The sequence below is a fragment of the Macaca fascicularis genome, chromosome 7, assembly GCF_037993035.2.
Source record: "Macaca fascicularis isolate 582-1 chromosome 7, T2T-MFA8v1.1".
In the NCBI taxonomy this organism is placed as follows: domain Eukaryota; kingdom Metazoa; phylum Chordata; class Mammalia; order Primates; family Cercopithecidae; genus Macaca; species Macaca fascicularis.
In genome coordinates, this window is record NC_088381.1 from 40,788,389 (window position 1) to 40,804,483 (window position 16,095).

General features: G+C 39.3%; 1 protein-coding gene across 25 annotated transcripts in view; it reads right to left on the bottom strand.

Moving 5' to 3' along the window:
- The window catches only part of CSNK1G1 (casein kinase 1 gamma 1), a 229,751-nt gene that overhangs the window by 101,028 nt on the left and 112,628 nt on the right, over positions 1 to 16,095 (bottom strand). The gene's annotated exons all lie outside the window — the stretch shown is intronic.

Sequence of the window (16,095 nt, forward strand, 5' to 3'; positions counted from 1 at the left end):
GCAAAATATTAGCTTACAGGGTCATGAGAAAGGTTATATTCCCAATGCAGCTCACATAAATGAAACTTGATTCATAAGTGAAAAGCTACAGAGATAATGAGATCCAGCAAGGCTAGAACAGCTTGAAAATTTAGAAATTTAAGCTACACCTGAGAATCTTCCTAAAAGAGAAAACATATCTCTCTTACACACACACATACACACACACACACACGCATGCGCGCGTGTGTTAATATTTCTCATCTATTAAGTCACAAGGCACTTCAAGAAGAAATTCCAGAATTTCAAAGAGATTTTAGCTCTTGGCACAATAAACACAAACCTTCATTCTTCGAACTAACTGGCAAATAGAATTCTATATATTTTGTCACGGTATGTCGTGTCAACTTTAGATGGCATAAAGGATAGTGTGAATAAAACCAATTATTGCCCAAACCTACTTTTGGAGAATTCATCTACTGCTTGTAAGCAGATGATTCTCAAAGTTGTTTTGACTGTTCACCAGAACAATAACTTTATATCTTTTAACTATTTACAGGAAACAGATCTTCAGTTAGACAACACTTACACATCTCAAAGTTCTTCCTGCAATAACGCTTTTTTCTTTAAACTTTCCTGTTTCTACAAATGTAATCAATATTCCCAGACGTTTAGACTAAGAACTTGGAATGATGATGAGGACCAGAGCAACAACTTTCAATTAGTGAACCTGTAATATATGCTGGGTACTCAGCTCCTCTCACCTCCCCACCGTCACTAATCCTTGGAAACCTTAACTTTAATTCCTCCTGAGTGCTTAGTACATATCATGTAGTTTAGTAGTTTAGCCACTGCACTGAACTTCATATCTCTTCTTACACATTTGCCTTCTTATCCAGCTAGAGTGTAAATATCTTGAGGACAGGGATTTTAAGTTTTCTCAATACCCTATGGTGCTTAAGACCGTGTTCAGCACATATAAGACACTCAAAATCTCGACTGATTAAAAGTTATTGGTACTGTATCTATAGTACGGCTATTTTTAAAATAATATACGAGTAAATGTTATATTCCTATAATACACAGCTGAATATATGTGTGTGAAAAATAATACAAAAGTAATATAAAAGTTTTTAGTATTTTCTGATTTTTATATAATGTACATTGTTTTTATAAATAAAAAAACAAGCTGGGTGTGGTGTAATCCCAACACTTTGGGAGGCTGAGGCAGGTGGATCACTTGAGGTCAGGAGTTCAAGACCAGCCTGGCCAACATGGTGAAACCCTGTCTCTACTAAAAATACAAAAATTAGCTGGGCGTGGTGGTGAACGCTTGTAATCTCAGATACTTGTGAAGCTGAGGCGGGAAAATCACTTGAACCTGGGAGGTGTAGGCTACAGTGAGCCAAGATTACACCACTGTACTCCAGCCTGGGCAACAGAGTGAGATGCCGTCTCATAAATAAATAAATAAACAAAGAAACATAAAAAGCTGCTTACAAGTTTTCACTTACACACCTCTAGACAACTAAGGCCCTCTGCAATATAACTACATCATTAAACTTTTCATACTGCCATCAGATTGTGAGTACTTTTATGTGTCAAAGAGTACACTAATTTAGGAATAATTTTTGTCTGCAAGTAAGATAAAAAGAAGACTAACAGGTTGGTTTCTTAGGTGTTTGCCCTAAGAAACCATAAGAAACACCTAAGAAACCATAAGATGAATAACTTCCTTTTTAGCGGAGCACAAGTAGAAAATAGGCATTTCTCTCATATATATAGTGTTTGCATTAACTTTCTAAAGGTTACTTTATGTTTCTGATTACTGTTCCCACCAAAACCATTTTAAAATATATTTCATGAAATTATAAAAAGGATAGTAATAAGTAAGAGAGGAACAGATGAGGCAGTAACAAATAGCCAACTCCCAGGCAGATTAAAACTTTAATTTGGCCCACGACTTCTTGCACACCAGATGTGATGCTGCGCAAAGATTTTTCAGGATAGCTCTTCCTGAAATGAAATGAGTATTGTTACTGTGACTTAAAACTAATTTTAGGGTCAGGTGCAGTGGCTCATGCCTGTAATCCCAGCACTTTGGGAGGCCAAGGTGGGTGGATCACCTGAGGTCAGGAGTTCGAGAACAGCCTGGTCAACATGGTGAAACCCTGTCTCTACTAAAAATACAATAATTAGTTGGGGGGGGTGGTGGGCACCTGTAATCCCAGCTACTCGGCAGACTGATGCAGGAGAATCACTTGAACCTGGGACACAGAGGTTGCAGTGAGCTGAGATCACGCCATTGCACTCCAGCATGGGAGACAGGAGCAAAACTCTGTCTCCAAAAAAAAAAAAAAAAAAACCCAAAAAACTAATTTTAGCACAAGCTTAACCATAAGAACCTAATTACAGCTCACGCCTGTAATCCCAGCACTTGGGGAGGGCGAGGCAGGTGGATCACGAGGTCAGGAGTTCGAGACCAGCCTGACCAACAGGGTGAAATCCCATCTCTACTAAAAATACAAAAATTAGGCAGGCGTGGTGGCATGCGCCTGTAATCCCAGCTACTCGGGAGGCTGAGACAGGAGAATCGCTTGACCCGGGAGGCAGAGGTTGCAGTGAGCCGAAATCGCACCATTGTACTCCAGCCTGGGCAACAGAGCAAGACTGCTTCTCAAAAAAAAAAAAAAAAAAGCAAGCCATTAAAAAAGCAAGCCATTAATACCATTTTTCCCTGTTCCTACTGCCTGTATAATTGCAGAACATCAATGCTATCTTGAAGTTTAAAATGAAAGGTTTTGTGACCTGATAAGATCTGGGATTTTGCATGAGCATTGTAAGGTAGTACAAGATTAACTAGAAAAAAAAGAGAACAGAGGTAGGGAAAAACGCGACTATTTAATGTCCATCTACACAAATAACAGACATCTAAGATGAGCAACCTCAGTTCTCACCCTTCATAGACTGTATTCTACCTCCTCACACAAGGTCTTGTATGTGGTGGCTCAAAAGTGTGTCAAATAAATCAAATGATATGGTGTGTGTTAAAAATAAAATACAAACAAGTCAGTAGAAGAGCCTGGATACGGAGGTTAATGAATTTGGGCAGAAGCAGCACTTGAAGTGAGCCCAGAAGGATTTCCTATTTTTAAAAAATACTAATTTGAACAATGATATGGAGAAATGATAGAAAATGCACAGGATTTGATATGCTGTGGGTAGACCCATATAATCGGAGCACATAGTGTGTGGGAAGAAATAGAAGAAAAGCCATAAAGATCCACTAAGCTAAGCACAGGTTATGAATAATATTGAATGCCAGGTCCCCACTCTGAGGTACGTATGCCCGCGGGTGCCTAGAAGTGTGCCAAGGCACTTGTGTACTAAGCTACAGGACAAGTAATACACACTTTTCTTGGATCCTCATTTTCATTTGAAGATTTGGAGAAAGTCTTTTTTTATATAAAAACAAACCTACTATATTATAGAAATTGTGCATAGATTTCTTTTGAAGAAAAAAATGCAGCTGGGTGTGGTGGCTCACACCTGTAATCCCAGCACTTTGGGAGACCAAGGTGGGCGGATCACCTGAGGTCAGGAGTTTGAGACCACCCTGACCAACATGGAGAAACCCTCATCTCTACTAAAAATACAAAATTAGCCAGGCATGGTGATGCATGCCTGTAATCCCATCTAATCGGGAGGCTGAGACAGGAGAATTGCTTGAACTTGGGAGGCGGAGGTTGCAATCAGCCGAGATCGTACCACTGCACTCCAGCCTGGGCAACAAGAGCAAAACTCCATCTCAAAAAAAAAAAAAAAAAAATGTTTCAAAGAAATCCTGGGCACTTACATATTTGTTTCTTCCACAAGAAGTCTTGATGAGTCTCATTCAGTGTGCAACCTTTTTCTTTTTTTTTTTGAGACAGTCTCACTTTCCTGCCCAGGCTGGAGTGCAGTGGTGCGATCTCAGCAACTTCTGCCTCCATGGTTCAAGCGATTCTCCTGCCTCAGCCTCCAGAGTGGCTGGGATTACAGGCATGTGTCACCATGCCCAGCTAATTTTTGTATCTTTAGTAGAGACAGGGTTTCACCATATTGGCCAGGATGGGCTCGATCTCTTGACTTTGTGACCCGCCCGCCTCGGCCTCCCAAAGTGTTGGGATTACAGGCATGAGCCACTGCGCCCGGCCTCAGTGTGCAACCTTTTCTTATTTTACCTGTATTTAGCTGGGTAGCCGCTTTTCACAGTAGAGCTGACTTTCAACTAAGTTTTCCATTTTTAGCCCCTTCTGCTTCCCACCTTTGTGAAGTTCCTAGTGTCTCCAATTCCTAAGTCTATCTGGTATATTTTATAGTATTACCTGGCCTGCCCCTTCAGGCAAGCCTTCTCTGGAGTGCTAAGTGAGTTACCACCTAACCATCTGTGTTTCAGCTTCCAAAATTTGTTAACATTTCTCAATATGTTTTCACCTTCTCTTCCATTTTTTTGGTTCCTTGTGGTTTTATGCCTTTTTGTTTAAAAAAAAAAAAGCCTTTTTCTAAATACACTTTCTAGTCTTAAGACTAAGCCAACACCCAATTTCATAAACTTCTACCTATAATTAGTTATGCATGTATCTTTTTACTTCCACTCGGCCGTAAATTTCCAGAGGACAAGAATGTTTAATTCATCTTTTTATCCCTAGAAACAAACATAGTATCTGACATTCAGTAGGTAAGACATGCTAAAGTGAACAAATTGACTTGATATACGTAGAAAGTTCCGGGCGCGGTGGCTCAAGCCTGTAATCCCAGCACTTTGGGAGGCCGAGACGGGCAGATCACGAGGTCAGGAGATCAAGACCATCCTGACTAACACGGTGAAACCCTGTCTCTACTAAAAAATACAAAAAACTAGCCGGGCGAGGTGGCGGGCGCCTGTAGTCCCAGCTACTCAGGAGGCTGAGGCAGGAGAATGGTGTAAACCCGGGAGGCGGAGCTTGCAGTGAGCTGAGATCCGGCCACTGCACTCCAGCCTGGGTGACAGAGCGAGACTCCGTCTCAAAAAAAAAAGAAAGAAAGTTCTTGTGAGAAAGTTCTTGGGTGATAAAAAAGAAAGGTTTAGAATAAGATTATGGATAATCCTAAATGCAAATATGGGAGTTTTAACTCCATTCTTCAGCTTGCTGTGAATGAAGGGAAAAAGCAAACGGTGAAAGTTGTATTTCTAGAATATTAATCTGACAACTATATGAGAACAAGTGTTTAAAAATCTGAAGAAATGGACAAGTTCCTGGAAACATACATACAACCTACCAAGATCGAGTCAGAAGAAATATAAAACCTGAACAGAACAATAGCCAAGTAATAAGATTGAAGTAATGATAAAGACTCCCCCAACAAAGAAAAAGCCCAGGACCTGATGGCTTCATTGCTGAATTCTATCCAACATTGAAAGAACAAATATAAATTCTTTTCAAACTATTCCAAAAAACCGAAGAGGAGATGAATACTTCTAAACTTATTCTGAGTCCAGCATTATGCTGATACCAAAACCAGGCCAGGATACAACAAAATAAAACTACAGGCCAATATCCCTGATGAAAATAGAGGTACAAATCCTCAACAAAATACTAACAAACTAAATCCAACAACATACTAAAAGATGATTCACCATGATCAAGTGGGATATATCCCAGGGACGTAAGGATGCTTGAACATATGCATATCAATACACATGATATGTCACATGAACAGAATGAAAGACAAAAACTATATGATCATCTCAACAGACACAGAACACATTTGATAAAATTCAACATCCCTTCATGATAAAAACTCTCAATAAATTTAGGCATAAAAGGAACACATTTCAACATAATAAAGGCCATATATGACAAACTCACAGCTAATATCAGACTGAATGGGGAAAAATTAAAAGCTTTTCCTCAAAAGACTAGAACAAGACAAGGATGCTCACTTTTACCAATTTTATACAACATAGTATTCAAAGTACTATCCAAAGCAATGAGGCAAAAGACAGGGCGTCCAAATAGGAAAGGAGGAAATCAAACTGCTCCTGTTTGCAGATGACATAATCATATATATAGAAAATCCCAAAGACTCCTCCAAAAAACTATTAGAACTATTAGAACTATTAGAATTCAGTAAAGTTACAGGATAGAAAATTAACATACAAAAATTAGTAGCATTTCTAATGCCAAAAACAAACCAGTGGAAAAAGAAATTGAGAATATAATCGGAGCACACAGTTTGAGGGAGGAAATATGGTTTGGCTGTGTCCCCACCCAAATATCATCTTGAATCATAGCTCCCATAAGTCCCATGTATAGCGGAAGAGACCCAAAGGGAGGTAAATGAATCATGGGGTAGGTTTTTCACATGTTGTTCTCATGATAGTGAATAAGTCTCACGAGATCTGATGGTTTTATAAAGGGGAGTTCCCTTGCACATGCTTTCTTTGCCTGCCGCCATGTAAGATGTGACTCTGCTGCTCCTTTGCTTTCTGCCATGATTGTGAGGCCTCCCAGCTATGTGGAACTGTGAATCAGTTAAACCTCTTTCCTTCATAAATTAGCCAGTCTTGGGTATGTCTTTATTAGCAGTGTGAGAACAGACTAATACAGAAAGCAATCCCATTTACAATAGCTTAAAAAACAAACAAACAAACAAACAAACTAGGAATAAATTCAACCAAAGAGGTGAATGATCTCTACAAGGGAAACTATAAATTACTAACAAAAGAAACTGAAGAAGACACACACACAAAAATGAAATATATCCATTGGAAGAAAATTGGCCAGTCACAGTGGCTTATGCCTATTACTGCCAGCACTTTAGGAGGCCAAGGCAGGAAGATCATTTCAGGCCAGGAGTTTGAGAGCAGCTAGGCAACATAGTGAGACACTGTATCTGCAAAAAAAAAATTTTTAATTAGTCAGGTGTAGGGGCAAGTGCCTATAATCCTAGCTAGTAGGTAGACTGAGATGGGAAGAATGTTTGAGTCCAGGAGTTCACAGTTACAGTGAGCTATGATCATGTCACTATACTCCAGCCTAGGTGACAAACAAGACCTTGTCTCTTTTTTCTGAGACAGAGTCTCACTCTATCACCAGGCTGGAGTGCAGTGGCACGATCTCGGCTCAATGCAACTTCTGCCTCCTGGGTTCAAGTGATTCTCCTGTCTCAGCCTCCCAAGTAGCTGGGACTACATGCATGCGCCACCACACTCAGCTAATTTTTATATTTTTAGTAGAGACAGAGTCTCACTATGTTGGCCAGGATGATCTAGATCTCCTGACCTCATGATACACCTGCCTCAGCCTCCCAAAGTGCTGGGATTACAGGCGTGAGCCACCACACCCAGCGCCTGACTTTGTCTCTTAAAAAAAATAAAAATAAAAAATTGAAAGAATATTGCTACAATGTCCATTCTACCCAAAGTGATCTACAAGATTCAATGCAATCTCTATCAAAATACCAATGACATTCAATACAGAAATAGAAAAAAAAAAATCCTAAAATTCATATGGAACCACAAAAGATTCCAAATAGCCAAAATAATCTTGAGCAAAAAGAACAAAGCAAAAGAATCACTCTACCCAATGCAAAAATCTCCTAGAAAACTATAGTAACCAAAGCAGCATGGCACTGGCATAAAAACAGACAAGTGAAACAGAATAGAGAACTCAAAAATAAATCTACACATTTACAGGTAACTGATTTTCGACAGAGGTGCCAAGAATATACACTGAGGAAAACAGTCTTTTCAATAAATGGTGCTAGGAAAACTGGATATTCACACACAGAAGGAAAGTAGACCCTTATCGCTCACGTTATGCAAAAATCAACTCAAAATGAATTAAAGACTTAAAAGTAAGACCCAAAACTATAAAACTACTAGAATAAAACACAAGGGAAATGCTTCATGACATTCTCTAGGCAAGGATGTTTTGGATGGGATCTCAAAAGCAAGGCAGGCTCACGCCTCTAATCCTAGCACTGTGGGAGGTCAAGACGGGTGGATCACTTGAGGACAGGAGTTCAAGAACAGCCTGGCCAACATGGTGAAATCCCATCTCTACTAAAAATACAAAAATTTAGCTGGGTGTGGTGGTGCATGCCTGTAATCCCAGTTACTTGGGAGGCTGAGGCAGAAGAATCACTTGAACCCAGGAGGAGGAGGAGGTTACAGTGAGCCAAGACTGTGACACTGCCCTCCAACCTGGACGACAAAGCAAGACCTTGTCTCAAAAAAAAAAAAAAAAAAAGAAAGAAAGAAAAGAAACAGAAAAAGAAAAGAAAGGAAAAAAGAAAAAAAAGAAAAAAAGCACAGGCAACGAAAGTGAAAACAGGCAAATGGGATTATATCAAATTAAAAAGTTTCTCAACAAAGTGAAGAGACAACCTAGAGGGAAAAAATATTTGCAAATTATTCATCTGACAAAGGGTTAACATCCAGACCATATAAGGAACTTGAACAACTCACTAACAAAAAACCCCAAATAATCCAATTTAAAAATGGGCAAAAAAACCGAAATGGACATTTCTCAAACGAAGACATTCAAATGGCCAGCAGATACATGACAATGCTCAACATTATAAATCATCAGGGAAATGCAAGTCAAAACCACAAAGAGAAACCACCACACTCCAGTTAAAATGGCAATTATCAAAAAAACAAATGAAGAGAGGGAAATTTTTTACACTCTGTTGGTAGGAATGTAGATTAGTACAGCCATTATGGAAAACAATATGAAGAGTTCTCAAAAAATTAAAAACAAAACTACCATATGACCCAACAATTCCACTACTGGGTATATATTCAAAGGAATGGAAACCAGTATGTCGGCCAGACATGGTGGCTCATGCCTATAGGTCCAACACTTTGGGAGGCCAAGGTGAGAAGATCACTTGAGCCCAGGAGTTTAAGACCAACCTGAGCAACATGGCAAAACCCATCTCTAAAAAAATAAATAAATAAAATAAATTTTATTTTTTAAATAAAATAAATTTTATTTTTTAAATAAAATTGGGGAGGGGAGGGGAGGAAACCAGTATGCCGAAAAGATATCTGCATTCCCATATTTATTGCAGCAACATTCACAATAGCCAAGATATGGCATCAACCTAAGTGTATATCAATAGATGAAAAGAAAATGTACACATATACAATAGAATACTATTCAGTTATAAAAAGGAAATGTTGTCATTTGTGGCAAAGGAATAAACATGGAGAACATGTTAAGTGAAATAAGCCAGGCACAGAAACACAAATACTGCATGATCTCACTTATATGTAGAATCTAGGAAAGCTGATCTCACAGGAGAGAACAGAATGGTGGTTATCAGAGGCTGGGGAGGGAGAAGGGAGAGGAATAAGGAAAGGTTTGTCATTGGGTACAAAGTTACAGTGAGATTTTAAGAATAAGTTCTAGTGTTCTATTAAGTAGTAGAATGACTATAGCTAACAACAGGACCTCAAATAACATCATTTCATGTTGTAACATGGATGAGAAAAAAATCAATTCCCAGCCAGAACTACCATCTGTGTAGAGTTTGCATGTTCTCCTCCTGTCTGTGTGGGCTTTCTCTGGGTACTCCAGTTTCTTCCCACATCCCAAAGATGTGTACCTGAGGTTAACTGGGGTGTTTTGTTTTGTTTTTGTTTTTGTTTAGGGAAAATACAGGATTTCATTTTTTATTCTTTTTATTTCAATTGTTTTTGAGGTAACTGGGGTGTTTAAATCATCCCAGGATGAGTCAATGTGGGTATGTGTGTGAGCATCCTGCCACGGAATGACATTCCTCCAGGGTTGATTCCCACCTTGTGCCCTAAACTGCTGGGATAGGGTCTGGCCACCTGAGACCCTGAACTGGCAGAAGTGGGTTGGAAAAATGCATAAATACAAATTATTGTAAAATTAAAATTCTAGTCTATGGTAATCATATATATGCAAGACAATCAACAATGCAGTACAAAAGTGCTCAAGGAGCCTGCTTTGTTTTTGCACTGCATGGTAGTAAGATATTCTCCTTACCATTTTTGCTTTGCAAACATTTATTCCCTGATTTTACCCACCGCCATTGTGCTGCCATCACTCACTGATTCACCAAAAAAAAAAATGGGTAATTATCTTGTTTTTATATTATCTGCCTTAAATGTATGTATAGCCCACATTTATTTCAATGTTTATATTACAAGTGTCTTGGGCCTTTATCTAGAAGCTTGGTGATGTTTTTGTGACCAGAAGTATGCCATAGGTAGCACTCCTCCACTTTTTGAAACAGTTTCAGCAGAAATGGCACCAGTTCTTCTTTATACACCTGGTAGAATTAGGCTGTGAATCCGTCTGGTACTGGTTTTTTGGTTGGTAGCCTATTTATTACTGATTTGATTTTGGAGCTCATTCTTGGTGTGTTCAAGAAATCAATTTCTTCCTTCAGTCTTGCGCAAGTGTATGTGTCCAGAAATTTATGCATCTCTTCTAGGTGTTCTAGCTTGTGTGCACAGAGGTGTTTGTAGTAGTTTCTGATTTTTTTTTTTTTTTTTTGAGACGGAGTCTTGCTCTGTGGCCCAGGCTGGAGTGCAGTGGTGCAATCTCAGCTCACAGCAACCTCTGCCTCCCGGGTTCAAGTGATTCTCCTGCCTCAGCCTCCCAAGTAGGTGGGATTACAGGTGAACATCACCACATCCAGCTAATTTCTGTATTTTTAGTAGAGACAGAGTTTCGCCATGTTGGCCAGACTGGTCTCGAACTCCTGACGTCAGGTGATCTCCCCCCTCAGCCTCCCAAAATGCTGGGATTACAGGCGTGAGCCACCGTGCCTGGCCTCTGATGGCTATTTTTATTTTTGAGATGGAGTCTCACTCTGCCACCCACGTTGGAGTGCAGGGGTGCAATCTCAGCTCGCTGCAAACTCCACCTCCCAGGCTCAAGTGATTCTCCCACCTCAGCCTCCCCAGCAGCTGAAATTATAGGTGCACACCACCAGACCTGGCTAATTTTTTTGTATTTTTAGTAGAGACAGGGTTTCGCCATATTGGCTAGGCTGGTCTTGAACTCCTGACCTCAAGTGATCCACCCACCTTGGCCTCCCTAAGTGCTGGGATTATAGGCATGAGCCACCACACCTGGCTTCTGATGGCTGTTTTTATTTCTGTGGGGTCAGTGGTAACATCCCCTTCATCATTTTAAATTGTGTTTATTTGGATCTTCTCTCTTTTATTCTTTATTAGTCTAGTTAGTGGCCTATTAATTTTTTTTCAAGAAACCAACTTCTAGATTTGTTGATCTTTTGAATGGCTTTTCGTGTCTTAATTTCCTTCGGTTCATCTCTGATTTTGGTCATTTTTTTTTTCTCTGCTAGCTTTGGGGATGTTCTTGTTTCTCTAATTCTTTTCATTGTGATACTAGGTTGTTAATTTGAGATCTTTCTAACTTTTTGATGTGGACATTTAGTGCTATGAATTTCCCTGTTAACACTACCTGAGCTGTGTCCCAGAGATTCTGGTATGTTGTATCTTTGTTCTCATTAACTTCAAAGAACTTCTTGATTTCTGTCTTTATTTATTATTTACCCAAAAGTCATTCAGGAGCAGGTTAATTTCCATGTAATTGCATAGTTTTGAGTGATTTTCTTAGTTTTGATCTATATTTTATTTTAGTATGTATGTATGTATGTACTTTTTTAATTTAATTATTTTTGAGACGGAGTCTTGCTTTGTCTCCCAGGCTGGAGCGTAGCAGCATGATCTCAGCTCACAGGAACCCCTGCCTCCTGGGTTCAAGCGATTCTCCTGCCTCACTCTCCTGAGTAGAGTAGCTGGGACTACAGACATGCACCACCACATCCAGCTAATTTTTGTATTTTTAGTAGAGACAGGGTTTCACCATGCTGGCCAGGCTGGTCTTGAACTCCTGAACTCAAGTGATCCATCTGTCTCGGTCTGCCAAACTGCTGTGATTACAGGTGTGAGCCAATGAACTTGGCCAATTTATTTATTTATTTTGAGACAGAGTCTAACTCTGTCCAGGCTGGAGTCCAATGGCCCCATCTCGGCACATTGCAACCTCTGCCTCCACAAGGCTCAAGCAATCCTCCATCTCAGTCTTCCAAGTAGCTGAGACCACAGGTGCATATCATCACACCCATTTTTTTCTGGTATTTTTAGTAGAGACAGGGTCTCGCCATGTTGCCCTAGCTGGTCTTAAATTCCCGAGCTCAGGCAATCAGCCCACCTTGGCCTCCCAAAGTGCTGGGATTACAGGTGTTAACCGTGGTGCCCAGCCTTGACTTCCATTTTAATTGTACTGTGGAGAAAGAATGTGTTTGATACGATTTTGGTTCTTCTGAATTTGCTGAGAATTGTTTTATGTCCAAATATGTGGTTGATTTTAGAGTATGTGCCATGTGGTGATGAGAAGAATGTATATTCTGTTGTTTTGGAGTGCAGAGCTCTGTAGAGGTCTGTAAGATCCATTTGGTGCAATGTTGAGTTCAGGTCCTGAGTATCTTTGTTAATTTTCTGCCTCAATGATCTGTTCGATACTGTCAGTGGAGTGCTGCTATTATTGTGTGGGAGTCTACGTCTCTCTGTAGGTCTCTAAAAACTTGCTTTATGAATCTGGGTGCTCCTGTGTTGGGTGCATATATACTTAGGACAGTTAGGTCTTCTTGTTGAATTGAACCTTTTACCACTATGTAATGTCCTTCTGTCTTTTTTGATCTTTGTTGGCTTAAAGTCTGTTTTGTCTGAAATTGGAACTGTAATCCCTGCTTTTTTCTGTTTTCCATTTGCTTGGTAGATTTTCCTCCATCCTTTTATTTTGAGCCTACGGGTATCATTACATGTGAGACGGATCTCTTGAAGACAACATACTATTGGGTCTTGCTTTTTATCCAGCTTGCCACTCGGTGCCTTTTAAATGGGGGTATTTAGCCCGTTTACATTCAAGGCTAGTATTGATAGGTATGGCTTGGCCCTGACATTGTGTGTTAGCTGGTTATTATGCTGGCTTGTTTGTGTGGTTGCTTTATAGTGTCACGAGTCTGTATATTTAAGTGTGTTTTGTATTAGCTGGCAGTGGTCTCTCCTTTCTTTATTTATTGCTCCTTTCAAGATCTCTTGTAAGGTAGGTCTGGTGTTGTTTTGGGATGGGGCCTTGCTCTGTCACCCAGGCTGGAGTGCAGCGGCGCAATCACAGCTCACTGTAGTCTCAATCTCCTAGGCTCAAGAAATCTTGGAATGCACCACCACACCCAGCTAATTTTTGTAGAGACAGGGTGTCGCCATGTTGCCCAGGCTGGTCTCAAACTCGTGGGCTCAAGAGATCCACCCACCTCGGCTTCCCAAAGTGTTGAAATTACAGGCATGAGCCACTGTGTCTGGCCTTAACTCTTGTTTTTATCAATTACCCTATTGTAAAACTAGTTTCTTCATACATGGTTTCACTTAAAATCAGTGTCCAAGAACCTATTGATGAAGTTAAGTGAGGACTTACTGTACTGTATATATCAAGATAGTTAGACAAGAGAATCTTCAAAGTTATTATCACAAAGGAATAACAAAGATTGGAGGCTATGAATATGCTAACTATTCTTATTTTATTATATAATATACACATGTATTGAAACATCACACTGTACCCCATAAGCATGTACAATTATTATGTGTCAATTAAAAACAAAATAAAAATTATTAATCTGGCCCCAATGTATAAAACAGAAGTGAATGAGTAATTAGAAAGAAGATGAGTAAGATGTTTTTATAACAGAACATTTAAAGAATAACTACTTCACAGAGCTGTTATGAAGATGATAGAAAATGTGCAAATATTTTGTAAACTGCAAGGTGCTAGACAAGTCTAATTTTTATTACTTCTATTATTATAGCACAGAAGAGGTAACAATTCCTGAGAGGACTAAAATAGGATCTTCACGCAAGGTATTTTGAAGGAAAACCTAACAAAGTTTGGATTACATGTAATGTGAGGGATAAGGAAAATGGAAGGGTCTAAATGACAGGTGTCCAATCTTTTGGCTTCTCTGGGCCACACTGGGAGAATTGTCTTGGGCCACACATAAAATACATGAACACCAACAAAAGCTGATGAGCTAAAAAAAAAAAAAAAAAATCACATAATGTTTCAAGAAAGTTTGCAATTTTGTGCTGGGCTGCATTCAAAGCTGTCCTAGGCCACACGTGGCCCACAGGCCACAGGTTGGACATGCTTGGTCTAAATGATGTTCTTAATTAGTGGAGAACAGAGTTAGGAGAGTAAACAATATCATTCCATGCTACCACGACATACTCCACCAAATTCTCACTAACCCTAAAAGTGATAGACAAATTATAAAATGCTTCTTAGCTTCTATTTTCACATGTATATAAAAGAGTATAATCACGGAAGAATGATAAATGAGACAAGCGTATACAACACCCAACATAGTGGCTGATATATCACAAAATGCTAGCTTGCGTTTACTTAATTTCTCTAAAGGCACCCAAAGAATCAAATACATGTTACCCTCTTATTATCCTTTTTCTTAAGAGGCACTGGAAGTGACTTGATAATTCTCCTGAGCTAAGCATTGCCTCAAATGAATTTCTTTGCAAGGGCACAAATGCATCATTAAAATTTTATAGGTCAACACAAAATGCAGCCATGTTTCAGAAATTTAGACAATCACTCAGCCAGTATCCTAAATAATATACAGTACTCAGAAATTTTGCTCCGGATGAATTTAATTGCAAAGATTGTGTTAAGACCCTGCTCACTTAAAATAAATAACTGCTTCAGCTAAAAAAAATAAAAATAAAAGCACACCAATAACTACGAGAAAGGCAGGCCGTTTAATGGACAGAAAAGTACCATTGATGAACTGGCACAATTCCAAGCACTGAAAGCTTTTAGTATCTGTTGCACAAAATCCACAATGCTTCCCAAGCTCACTTCCTGGCTAAGGGTTCTTTTATTGTTAATGGAAAGAAACTGCATTACACAGTAGTTTTTGGAGCTTCATATTTAAACTCAGCCCTTTCAAAGCAGCAGTCCTGGATGTGATGTTGTCCATAAAACCCTCTGCATGAAGACTTCCTGTTTCTGTAAGTCACCTACAGAGACAACATTTACTGTAAGCTTCATCAGACACTGCATTATTTCAAAGAACCAGGAGTTCTCAGAGCCATACTGATAAAGGAACATACAGTCTGTTTAATTAGAGCTCCAGCTGTCACATTTTCTTGCCCTTCAGTGAAAATAGTACTTGTAAAAAATCCAGCCAAATGAACTGAGGCAATTAGTAGTTAAAACAAGTAAGTACTTTTACATAACTCAGATGATTACCATGTCTATTTAGGCAAAGAGGACAGGCTGGCCTATTGCCTCCTCCACCCAAAAAGCATCTCTCTCTTTTTTTTTTTATGGAGACAGAGTCTTGCTATGTTGCCCAGGCTGGAGTGCAGTGGCACGATCTCGGCTCACTGAAACTCTGCCTCCCAGGTTCAAGCAATTCTCCTGCCTCTGCCTCCTGAGTAACTGGGATTACAGGTGCACACCACCACACCCAGCTAACTTTTGTATTTTAGTAGAAACGGGTTTCACCTTGTTGCTAGGCAGGTCTCGAACTCTTGACCTCAGGTGATCCTCCCGCCTGGGTCTCCCAAAGTGCTGGGAGGCATGAGCCACTGTGCCCGGCCGAAAGAGCATCTCTTTAAGTGAGCAGTGTGATTAGGCGTAAGAAGATAACGATAGTAATACAACTCATACAACTCTAAAGAAAAAAAGCAGATAATTTTTTCACTTTTACTAACTTAATAGTATTAAAATATTTGTATACTATGAAGAAACATTTCCCAAATGATTAGCAGTTAATAGCAAGAATAATTTTTTCTTGTGTCAAGTTTTTTAAAGGGCTTACCTATCAATAACAGTAAGTACATTATAATAAAAGAAAATATTATTAAAGTTTAATATCACTGGGATGGTATATACAGCATGTTTATTATTAACAAGACAGACAATGCTCAAAGGTTTCTAAACTGTAGAACATGATCCATTAGTGGGATATAAAGTAAATAAATACATTCAAATATTTATATTAAAT